At 37.0% G+C, this 12,284-nt stretch overlaps 1 long non-coding RNA gene across 1 annotated transcript in view; it reads right to left on the minus strand.

Annotated features, from left to right (window-relative positions):
- The window catches only part of LOC129525561 (uncharacterized), a 565,073-nt gene that overhangs the window by 121,697 nt on the left and 431,092 nt on the right, over positions 1-12,284 (minus strand). The window lies entirely within an intron of this gene.

Here is a 12,284-nt window from a genome sequence, read left to right on the forward strand (position 1 = left end):
AATTAGGGACAACTGACATCTTAACACTATTGAGTCTTTTGATCCATGAACATGGTATGTCATGCCATTTATTTACATCTTTAAAAATCCCTCTCAACAGTATTTTGTAGTTTTCAAGATACTGATCTTGCACATATTTCATTAAATTTATCCCTACATATTTTCATTTTTATACTAGTATTAATAATATAATTTATTATTTCATTTTTAAATTGTTTATTGATAACATATAAAAATATAGTTAATATTGGTATATTGCCCTTGCATCTTATAAACATGATAAAGTCACATATTTGTTCTATAGATTTTATTGTAAATTCCTTATAATTTTCTGTAAAACTATAATGTCGTGTGCAAATAAAGATAGTATTACTTCCTTTATTTCACTCTGTATACCTTTATTTTTAAAATTATTTATTATTTTTAGTTGTTTTTAAATTGAGGTAAAATTTACATAACATATAATTAAACATTTTAAAGTGTACAACTCAGTAGCATTTGGTACTTTCACAATGTTGTGCAACCACTACCTCTAGGTAGTTCTAAAACATTTTAATAAATCCAAAATATAACCCTTGGTCCGGCATTTCAAGATGGCCGAATAGGAACAGCTCCAGTCTACAGCTCCCAGCGTGAGCGACGCAGAAAATGGGTGATTTCTGCATTTCCAACTGAGGTACCGGGTTCATCTCACTGGGGAGTGTCGGACAGAGGGTGCAGGACAGTGGGTGCAGTGCACCAAGTGTGAGCCGAAGCAGGGCAAGGCATCACCTCACCCGGGAAGTGCAAGGGGTCAGGGAATTCCCTTTCCTAATCAAAGAAAGTGGCGACAGATGGCACCTGGAAAATCGGGTCACTCCCACCCTAATACTGCACTTTTCCAATGGTCTTAGCAAATGGCACACCAGGAGATTATATCCCGTGCATGACTCAGAGGGTCCTACGCCCACGGAGCCTTGCTCACTGCTAGCACAGCAGTCTGAGATCAAACTGCAAGGCAGCAGTGAGGCTGGGGGAGGGGCGCCCCCCATTGCCAAGGCTTGAGTAGGTAAACAAAGCAGCTGGGAAGCTCAAACTGGGTGGAGCCCACCGCAGCTCAAGGAGGCCTGCCTGCCTCTGTAGACTCCACCTCTAGGGGCAGGGCATAACCAAACAAAAGGCAGCAGAAATCTCTGCAGACATATATGACCCTGTCTGACAGCTTTGAAGACAGTAGTGGTTCTCCCAGCACGCAGCTGGAGATCTGAGAACCGACAGACTGCATCTTCAAGTGGGTCCCTGACCCCCAAGTAGCCTAACTGGGAGGCACCCCCCAGTAGGGACAGACTGACACCTCACACGGCCGGGTACCCCTCTGAGACAAAACTTCCAGAGGAACGATCAGGCAGCAACATTTCCTGTTCACTAATATCCACTGTTCTGCAGCCTCCGCTGCTGATACCCAGGCAAACAGGGTCTGGAGTGGACCTCCAGCAAACTCCAACAGACCTGCAGCTGAGGGTCCTGACTGTTAGAAGGAAAACTAACAAACAGAAAGGACATCCACACAAAAACTCCATCTGTATGTCACCATCGTCAAAGACCAAAGGTAGATAAAACCACGAAGATGAAGAAAAAACAGAGCAGAAAAACTGGAAACTCTAAAAATCAGAGTGCCTCTCCCCTCCAAAGGAATGCAGCTCCTCACCAGCAACAGAATAAAGCTGGATGGATAATGACTTTGATGAGTTGAGAGAAGAAGGCTTCAGACGATCAAACTACTCCAAGCTAAAGGAGGAAGTTCGAACCCATGGCAAAGAAGTTAAAAACCTTGAAAAAAAAATTAGACAAATGGCTAACTAGAATAACTAATGCAGAGAAGTCTTTAAAGGACCTGAGGGAGCTGAAAACCAAGGCACGAGAACTACATGACAAATGCACAAGCCTCAGTAGCTGATTTGATAACTGGAAGAAAGGGCATCAGTGATGGAAGATCAAATGAATGAAATGAAGTGAGAAGAGCAGTTTAGAGAAAAAAGAATAAAAATAAACGAACAAAGCCTCCAAGAAATATGGGACTATGTGAAAAGACCAAATCTATATCTGATTGGTGTACCTGAAAGTGACGGGGAGAATGGAACCAAGTTGGAAAACACTCTGCAGGATATTTTCCAGGAGAACTTCCCAATCAAGCAAGGCAGGCCAACATTCAAATTCAGGAAATACAGAGAACACCACAAAGATATTCCTCAAGAAGAGCAACTCCAAGACACATAATTGTCAGATTCACCAAAGTTGAAATGAAGGAAAAAATGCTAAGGGCAGCCAGAGAGAAAGGTCCGGTTACCCACAAAAGGAAGCCCATCAGACTAACAGCTGATCTCTCAGCAGAAACTCTACAAGCCAGAAGAGAGTGGGGGCCAATATTCAACATTCTTAAAGAAAAGAATTTTCAACCCAGAATTTCATATCCAGCCACACTAAGCTTCATAAGTGAAGGAGAAATAAAATACTTTACAGCCAAGCAAATGCTGAGAGATTTTATCACCACCAGGCCTGCCCTAAAAGAGCTCCTGAAGGAAGCACTAAGCATAGAAAGGAACAACCGGTACCAGCCACTGCAAAAACATGCCAAATTGTAAAGACCTTCAAGCCTAGGAAGAAACTGCATCAACTAACGAGCAAAATAACCAGCTAACATCATAATGATAGAATCAAATTCACACATAACAATATTAACTTTAAATGTAAATGGGCTAAACGCTCCAATTAAAAGACACAGGCTGGCAAATTGGATAGAGATTCAAGACCCATCAGTGTGCTGTATTCAGGAAACCCATCTCACGTGCAGAGACACACATAGGCTCAAAATAAAGGGATAAAGGAAGATCTACCAAGCAAATGGAAAACAAAAAAAGGCAGGGGTTGCAATCCTAGTCTCTGATAAAACAGACTTTAAACCAACAAAGATCAAAAGAGACAAAGAAGGCCACTACAAAATGGTAAAGGGATCAATTCAACAAGAAGAGCTAACCATCCTAAATATATATGCACCCAAAACAGGAGCACCCAGATTCATAAAGGAAGTGCTTAGAGACCTAGAAAGAGACTTAGACTCCCACACAATAATAATGGGAGACTTTAACACCCCACTCAACATTAGACAGATCAACGAGACAGAAAGTTAATAAGGATATCCAGGAATTGAATTCAGCTGTGCACCAAGCGGACCTAATAGACATCTACGAACTCTCCACCCCAAATCAACAGAATATACATTCTTTTCAGCACCACACCACACCTATTCCAAAATTGACCACATAGTTGGAAGTAAAGCACTCCTCAGCAAATGTAAAAGAACAGAAATTATAACAAACTGCCTCTCAGACCACAGTGCAATCAAACTAGAACTCAGGATTAAGGAACTCACTCAAAACCACTCAACTACATGGAAACTGAACAACCTGCTCCTGAATGACTACTGGGTAAATAATGAAATGAAGGCAGAAATAAAGATGTTCTTTGAAACCAATGAGAACAAAGACACAACATACCAGAATCTCTGGGACACATTTAAAGCAGTGTGTAGAGGGAAATTTATAGCACTAAATGCCCACAAGAGAAAGCAGGAAAGATCTAAAATTGACATCCTAACATCACAATTAAAAGAACTAGAGAAGCAAGAGCACACACATTCAAAAGCTAGCAGAAGGCAAGAAATAACTAAGATCAGAGCAGAACTGAAGGAGATAGAGACACAAAAAATCCTTCAAAAAAATCAATGAATTCAGGAGCTGGTTTTTTGAAAAGGTCAACAAAACTGATAGACCGCTAGCTAGACTAATAAAGAAGAAAAGAGAGAAGAATCAAATAGACGCAATAAAAAATGATAAAGGGGATATCACCACCAATCCCACAGAAGTACAAACTACCATCAGATAATACTATAAACACCTCTACGCAAATAAACTAGAAAATCTAGAAGAAATGGATAAATTCCTCGACACATACACCCTCCCAAGACTAAACCAGGAAGAAGTTGAGTCTCTGAATAGACCAATAACAGACTCTGAAATTGAGGCAATAATTAATAGCTTACCAACCAAAAAAAGTCCAGGACCAGATGGATTCACAGCCAAATTCTACCAGAGGTACAAGGAGGAACTGGTACCATTCCTTCCGAAACTATTCCAATCAATAGAAAAAGAGGGAATCCTCCCTAACTCATTTTATGAGGCCAGCATCATCCTGATACCAAAGCCTGGCAGAGATACAACAAAAAAAGGGAATTTTAGACCAATACCCTGCTGAACATCAATGCAAAAATCCTCAATAAAATACTGGGAAACCAAATCCAGCAGCACATCAAAAAGCTTATCCACCATGATCAAGTGGGCTTCATCCCTGGGATGCAAGGCTGGTTCAACATACGCAAATCAATAAATGTAATCCAGCATATAAACACAACCAAAGACAAAAACCACATGATTATCTCAATAGATGCAGAAAAGGCCTTTGACAAAATTCAACAACCCTTCATGCTAAAAACTATCAATAAATTAGGTACTGATGGGACATATCTCAAAATAATAAGAGCTATCTATGACAAACCCACAGCCAATATCATACTGAATGGGCAAAAACTGGAAGCATTTCCTTTGAAAACTGGCACAAGACAGGAATGCCCTCTCTCACCACTCCTATTCAACATAGTGTTGGAAGTTCTGGCCAGGGCAATCAGGCAGGAGAAGTAAATAAAGGGTATTCAATTAGGAAAAGAGGAAGTCAAATTGTCCCTGTTTGCAGATGACATGCTTGTATATCTAGAAAACCCCATTGTCTCAGCCCAAAATCTCCTTAAGCTGATAGGCAACTTCAGCAAAGTCTCAGGATACAAAATCAATGTGCAAAAATCACAAGCATTCTTATACACCAGTAACAGAAAAACAGAGAGCCAAATCATGAATGAACTCCCATTCACAATTGCTTCAAAGATAATAAAATATCTAGGAATCCAACTTACAAGGGATGTGAAGGACCTCCTCAAGGAGAACTACAAATCACTGCTCAATGAAATAAAAGAGGATACAAACGAATGGAAGAACATTCTATGCTCATGGGTAGCAAGAATCAATATTGTGAAAATGGCCATACTGCCCAAGGTAATTTATAGATTCAATGTCATCTCCATCAAGCTACCAATGACTTTCTTCACAGAATTGGAAAAAAACTATTTTAAAGTTCATATGGAACCAAAAAAGAGCCTGCATCGCCAAGTCAATCCTAAGCCAAAAGAACAAAGCTGGAGGCATCACGCTACCTGACTTCAAACTATACTACAAGGCTACAGTAACCAAAACAGCATGGTACTGGTACCAAAACAGAGATATAAATCAATGGAACAGAACACAACCCTCAGAAATAATGCCACATGTCTACAACTATCTTATCTTTGACAAACCTGACAAAAACAAGCAATGGGGAAAGGATTCCCTATTTAATAAATGGTGCTGGGAAAACTGGCTAGCCATATGTAGAAAGCTGAAACTGGATCCCTTCCTTACACCTTATACAAAAATTAATTCAAGATGGATTAAAGACCTACATGTTAGACCTAAAGCCATAAAAACCCTAGAAGAAAACCTAGGCAATACCATTCAGGACATTGGCTTGGGCAAGGGCTTCATGTCTAAAACACCAAAAGCAATGGAAACAAAAGCCAAAATTGACAAATGGGATCTAATTAAACTCAAGAGCTTCTGCACAGCAAAAGAAACTACCATCAGAGTGAACAGGCAACCTGAAGAATGGGAGAACATTTTTGCAACCTACTCATCTGACAAAGGGCTAATATCCAGAATCTACAATGAACTCAAACAAATTTACAAGAAAAAAACAAACAACCCCATCAAAAAGTAGGCAAAGGATATGAACAGACACTTCTCAAAAGAAGACATTTATGCAGCCAAAAGACACATGAAAAAATGCTCATCATCACTGGCCATCAGAGAAATGCAAATCAAAACCACAATGAGGTATCATCTCACACCAGTTAGAACAGTGATCATTAAGAAGTCAGGAAACAACAGGTGCTGGAGAGGATGTGGAGAAATAGGAACAATTTTACACTGTTGGTGGGACTGTAAACTAGTTCAACCATTGTGGAAATCAGTGTGGCGATTCCTCAGGGATCTAGAACTAGAAATACCATTTGACCCAGCCATCCCATTACTGGGTATATACCCAAAGGATTACAAAACATGCTGCTATGAAGACACATGTACACGTATGTTTATCACGGCACTATTCACAATAGCAAAGACTTGGAACCAACCCAAATGTCCAACAATGATAGACGGATCAAGAAAATGTGGCACATGTACACCATGGAATACTATGCAGCCATAAAAAATGATGAGTTCATGTCCTTTGTAGGGACATGGATGAAGCTGGAAACCATCATTCTCAGCAAACTATTGCAAGGACAAAAAACCAAACACCGCATGTTCTCACTCATAGGTGGGAATTGAACAATGAGAACACATGGACACAGGAAGGGGAACATCACACATTGGGGCCTGTTGTGGGGTGGGGGGAGGCGGGAGGGATAGCATTATGAGATATACCTAATGTTAAATGACGAGTTAATGGGTGCAGCACACCAACATCGCACACGTATACATATGTAACAAACCTGCACGTTGTGCTCATGTACCCTAAAACTTAAAGTATATTAAAAAAAAACAAAACAACAACAAAAAAATATGTAACCCTCTACCAATTAAGCAATTACTCTCCACTTTCCCCAACCCTACCCCTCCTCCTTTCTAACCCCTAGGAACCACTAATCTGCTTCCTATCTTTACAAATTTACAAATTATGGGTATTTTATATAAGTGGAATTATATAATATGTAATCTTTTCTGACTTCTTAACATAACATTTTTGAGGTTCATCCACATTGCAGCACATATTAGTACTTTATTCCTTTTTATAACTAAATTATATTTTATTGTATGTATATACCATAATTTGTTTATCCATTCTTCTGTTGATAGATGTTTGTGTTGTTTCCACATTTTGACTACTGCGAATAATATGGCTATCAGCAACTGTGTACATGTGTTTGTTTGAGTTCCTGTTTTCAGTTATATGAGATATATACCTAGGAGCATAGAATTGGTGGGTCATATGGTAACTTTATCTTTAACCACCAAACTGTTTTCCACAGTAGCAGCATAATCTTACATTCCCACCAGCAATGCACAAGAGTTCCAATTTCTCCACATCCTTACCAGTACTTGTAAATTTTTATCTTTTTTATTATCGCTGTCCTGATGGGTATGAAGTATTACCTCATTGTGGTTTTGATTTACATTTTCCTTGTAACTAATGACACTGAGCAACTTTTCTTTCCCTTTTTGTTATGTATTTTTAGATAAAAATTATTCAGCTTTATTGAAGTATGATCAACAAATAAAATTATATATGTTAACATATGATGTATGATGTGATGATTTGATATGTGTTTGCACTGTGGAGTGATTACCACAATCTAGTTAACACATCCACCACCTCACATTGTTAGCTTTTTTAAAAAAAAAAGTTGAAGAATACAATACGGTATTATTAACGGTAGTCACCATGCAGGATATTATATCCTCAGAACTTATTTACCTATAACTAACAGTTTGTACCCTTTGACCAACATCTCCTCATTTTTCCTACCCCTGCCCCAGCCCCTTGGCAACCACCATTCCACTCTCTGCTTCTATGAGTTCAACTTTTTTTCTTACGATTCCACATATAAGTGATACCATACAGCATTTGTCTTTCTCTGTCTGGCTTATTTCGCTTAGCGTAAGGGCCTGCAGTTTCATCCGCATTATCACAAATAGTAGAATTCCCTGCTTTCTAATGACAAATAATATTCTGTCGTATGCATACGTCACATTTTCTTTATTCGATTATTCATGGATTGCTGCTTAGGTCATTTTTATATCTTAGCTACTGTCAATAATGCTAAAATAAACATAGGAGTGTTGATAACTTTTCAAGACACTGATTTTGTTTCCTTTGGATACGTACCCAGGCATGAGGTTGCTAGATCATATGGTAGTTCTATTTTTAACGTTTTGAGGACCCTCCATGCTGTTTTTCATAATGGCTGTACCAATTTACATTCCCACCAAGAGGATATAAGGATTGCCTTTATTCCACATCCTTGCCAACACTTGTTATCTCTGGTCTTTTTGAATAGCCATTTTAACAGATGTGAGGTAATATCTCATTGTGGTTTTCATTTGTGTTTCCCAGATGATTAGTGACTTTGAATACCTTCTCATGTACCTCTTAGCCATCTATATGCCTTTAAAAATCAGTTTTATTGAAGTAGAACTGATATAAAATAGACCACACTTATTTAAAGTGTACAATTTGATAAGTTTGACACATGTATATAATCATAAAGCCATTGCCACAATCAGGATAATGAACATATTTAACATAACCAAAAGTTTTCTCATGCCCCCTTGTATGCCTGCCATCCTCATCCTTACAGGCAACTACTGACATGCTATCTGTAATTACACACTAGTTTGCAATATCTGGAGTTTTAATAAACAGGATATAGTGCAAATTATTTTGGTGTCTAGCTTCTTCCACTCAACATAGTTATTTTGAGATTCATTCATGTTTTAAATAGATCATTTTATTTATGAGTAATATTCTATTGTATACCACAAGGATTTTCTCTGGTGTTTTTAAAATTTATTTTAAAATATTTAATTGATAAATAAAGATTGTATATATTCAAGATGTATAATGTGATAATTTGATATATGTATACTTTGTGTAATGATTGGCACAATCAAATCAACACACCCATCACCACCCATGCTGTACATTAGATTCCCAGAACTAGTGAATCTTATAACTAAAAATGTGTACTTTGTGATTAATTTCCCACAACCCCCTTTACCCCCTAGCCACTGACAACCATCATTCAACGTGTTACTATGAATTGGACCTTTTTAGATTCCATATATAAGTAAGATCATAGAGTGACTTTCTTTCTGTGTCTGGCTTTTCCCACTTAGCATAATGTCCTCCAGGTTCATCCATATTGCTGCAATTGGCAGGATTTCCTTCTTTATCGTAGCTGGATAATATTCTATTATGTATGTATGTGTGTGCATATATATTATAGATATATAATATATATATACTATAGAAGTATATTATATACATATATTATTACATATAAAATATAGGTATAGTATATGTAGAAATATAATATAAATTAGATATAATGAATATATATATATTAATTCTTAACTCATTCATCTGTCAATGGCACTTAGATTGTTTCCATATCTTGGCTATTATAAATAATGCTGCAGTGAATATGAGAGTGCAGATATCTCTTTGAGATACTGATTTCATTTCCTTTGGACATATACCCAGAAGTAAAGTTGTTGGGTTTTCTGGTAGTTCTATTTTAAAATGTTTGAGGAATTTCCACACTTTTCCATAATGGCTATATCAATTTACAATCCCGCCAACAGTATTCAAGGGTTTTAATTTTTTCACAGCCTCACCAACACTTACCTCTTGTCTTTTTGAATAGCCACTCTAACAAGTGTGAGACGATAGCTCAGTGTGATTTTGATTTGCATTCCTCTAAAGATAGTGATGTTAAGTAACTTTCCATATACCTGTTCGGCATTTGTATATCTTCTTTGGAAAATTGTCTGTTCAGAGCCTTTGCCCATTTATTAAAAATCAGCTATTTTTTTGTTTTGCTGTTCAGCTGTGTGCATTCTTTATGTATTTTGGATATTAACCACTTATCAGATACATGCTTTGAAAATATTTTACCAGTTCTCTAGGTTGCCTTTTCATTTTGTTGATTGTTTCCATTGCTGTGTGGAAGATTTTTAGTTTGATGTACTCCCTCTTGTGTATTTTTACTTTTGTGGCCTGTGTGTTTGATATCATATTCAAAAACTCATTTTCATAGCCAGTATCAAAAACCTTTTTTCCTGTTTTCTTCTAAAGTTTTATAGTTTCAGATATTACATTTAAGTCTTTAATCCATTTGGGGTTAATATTTATATATAGCAATATACAAGAGTCCAGTTTCATTCTTTTGTATGTGGCTATCCATTTTTCCCATAGCCATTTATCAAAGAAACTTTTTTTTCTCCCATTGTGTATCTTCATTGTGAGCTCTTGTCAAAGATTAGTTGACCACATATGGATGAGTTTACTTCTGGGCTCTCTATTCTGTTTCATTGGTCTATGAATCTCTTTTTTATGCCAATATCACACTGTTTTGATTACCATAACTTTGTAACATAGGGAAATTAGGGAGTGTGAGGCCTCCATCTTTTTGGTTAATTGCTTTGGCTTTTCAAGGTTTCTTATTGTTCCCTACACATTTAAGTATTTTTTTTCTATTTTTGAGAAAAATGCTTTGGAGTTTTGATAGAAATTGAATTAAATCTGTGTATCACCTTGGATAACATGGAAATTTTAACAATATTTATTCTTCCAGTCTATGAACCTATCTTTCATTTTTTCATTTAATCCCCATAAGTGCCGAAAACAGGAAGTACTATTATTATTGCCATTTTAGAGATGAAAAAGCAGAGCACAGAAGTTAAGCAGTTTCCTTTTTTTTTTTATTATACTTTAAGTTTTAGGGTACATGTGCACATTGTGCAGGTTAGTTACATATGTATACATGTGCCATGCTGGTGCGCTGCACCCACTAACTCATCATCTAGCATTAGGTATATCTCCCGATGCTATCCCTCCCCCCTCCCCCCACCTCACAACAGTCCCCAGAGTGTGATATTCCCCTTCCTGTGTCCATGTGATCTCATTGTTCAATTCCCACCTATGAGTGAGAATATGTGGTGTTTGGTTTTTTGTTCTTGCGATAGTTTACTGAGAATGATGGTTTCCAATTTCATCCATGTCCCTACAAAGGACATGAACTCATCATTTTTTATGGCTGCATAGTATTCCATGGTGTATATGTGCCACATTTTCTTAATCCAGTCTATCATTGTTGGACATTTGGGTTGGTTCCAAGTCTTTGCTATTGTGAATAATGCTGCAATAAACATACGTGTGCATGTGTCTTTATAGCAGCATGATTTATAGTCCTTTGGGTATATACCCAGTAATGGGATGGCTGGGTCAAACGGTATTTCTAGTTCTAGATCCCTGAGGAATCGCCACACTGACTTCCACAATGGTTGAACCAGTTTACAGTCCCACCAACAGTTTAAAAGTGTTCCTATTTCTCCACATCCTCTCCAGCACCTGTTGTTTCCTGACTTTTTAATGATTGCCATTCTAACTGGTGTGAGATGGTATCTCATTGTGGTTTTGATTTGCATTTCTCTGATGGCCAGTGATGATCAGCACTTTTTCATGTGTTTTTTTGGCTGCATAAATGTCTTCTTTTGAGAAGTGTCTGTTCATGTCCTTCGCCCACTTTTTGATGGGGTTGTTTGTTTTTTTCTTGTACATTTGTTTGAGTTCTTTCAATTTACTTGTGCCTTCTTCAATTTCTTTTATCAATGTCATAGTTTTTAGTGTACAGGTATTTCATCTCCTTCTAAATAATTTGTTCTTTTTGATGCCATTGTTAAGTGGAATTATTTTTTAGAATTTCATTTTTGGGCAGTTTGTTAGTGTATAGAAACAAAAGTGTATAGAAACAATTTCTTTCCTTTTTGAACAGTTTGTTGTCAGTGTATAAAAACAAAAGTGACTTTTGTATACTGATTTTGTATTCTGCAACTTCACTGAATTTGTTTATTACAGATATTTTGTAGTCATTAGGATTTTCTACATATAAGATAATGTCATCTGAAAACAGAGACAATTTAACTTTTTCTTTTCTATCTTGGATGCCTTTTATTTCTTTTTCTAACTTAATTGCTCTGGCTGGGACTTCAAGTATTATGTTTAATGTAAGTGGTGAGAGTAAGCACCCTTGTCTTTTTCCTGATCTTAGAGAAAAGTTTCCATCTTCTCACCATTGAGTATGGAGTTACCTGTGGGCTTGCCATATTTAGTCTTTATTATGTTGAAGTACATTCCTTTCACATCTAATTTGTTGAAAGACTTTATCATAAAAAGATGTTAAATTTTGTCAAATACTTTTTCTGCATCCATTGAGATGACCATATGATTCTTTATTTTGTTAATATGGTGTATCACATTTTTAATTTGCATATGTCAATTGCATATGTCAAACCATCCATGCATCTCAAGGATAAATTATG

Source organism: Gorilla gorilla, chromosome 9, assembly GCF_029281585.2.
Source record: "Gorilla gorilla gorilla isolate KB3781 chromosome 9, NHGRI_mGorGor1-v2.1_pri, whole genome shotgun sequence".
NCBI classification, from domain to species: domain Eukaryota; kingdom Metazoa; phylum Chordata; class Mammalia; order Primates; family Hominidae; genus Gorilla; species Gorilla gorilla.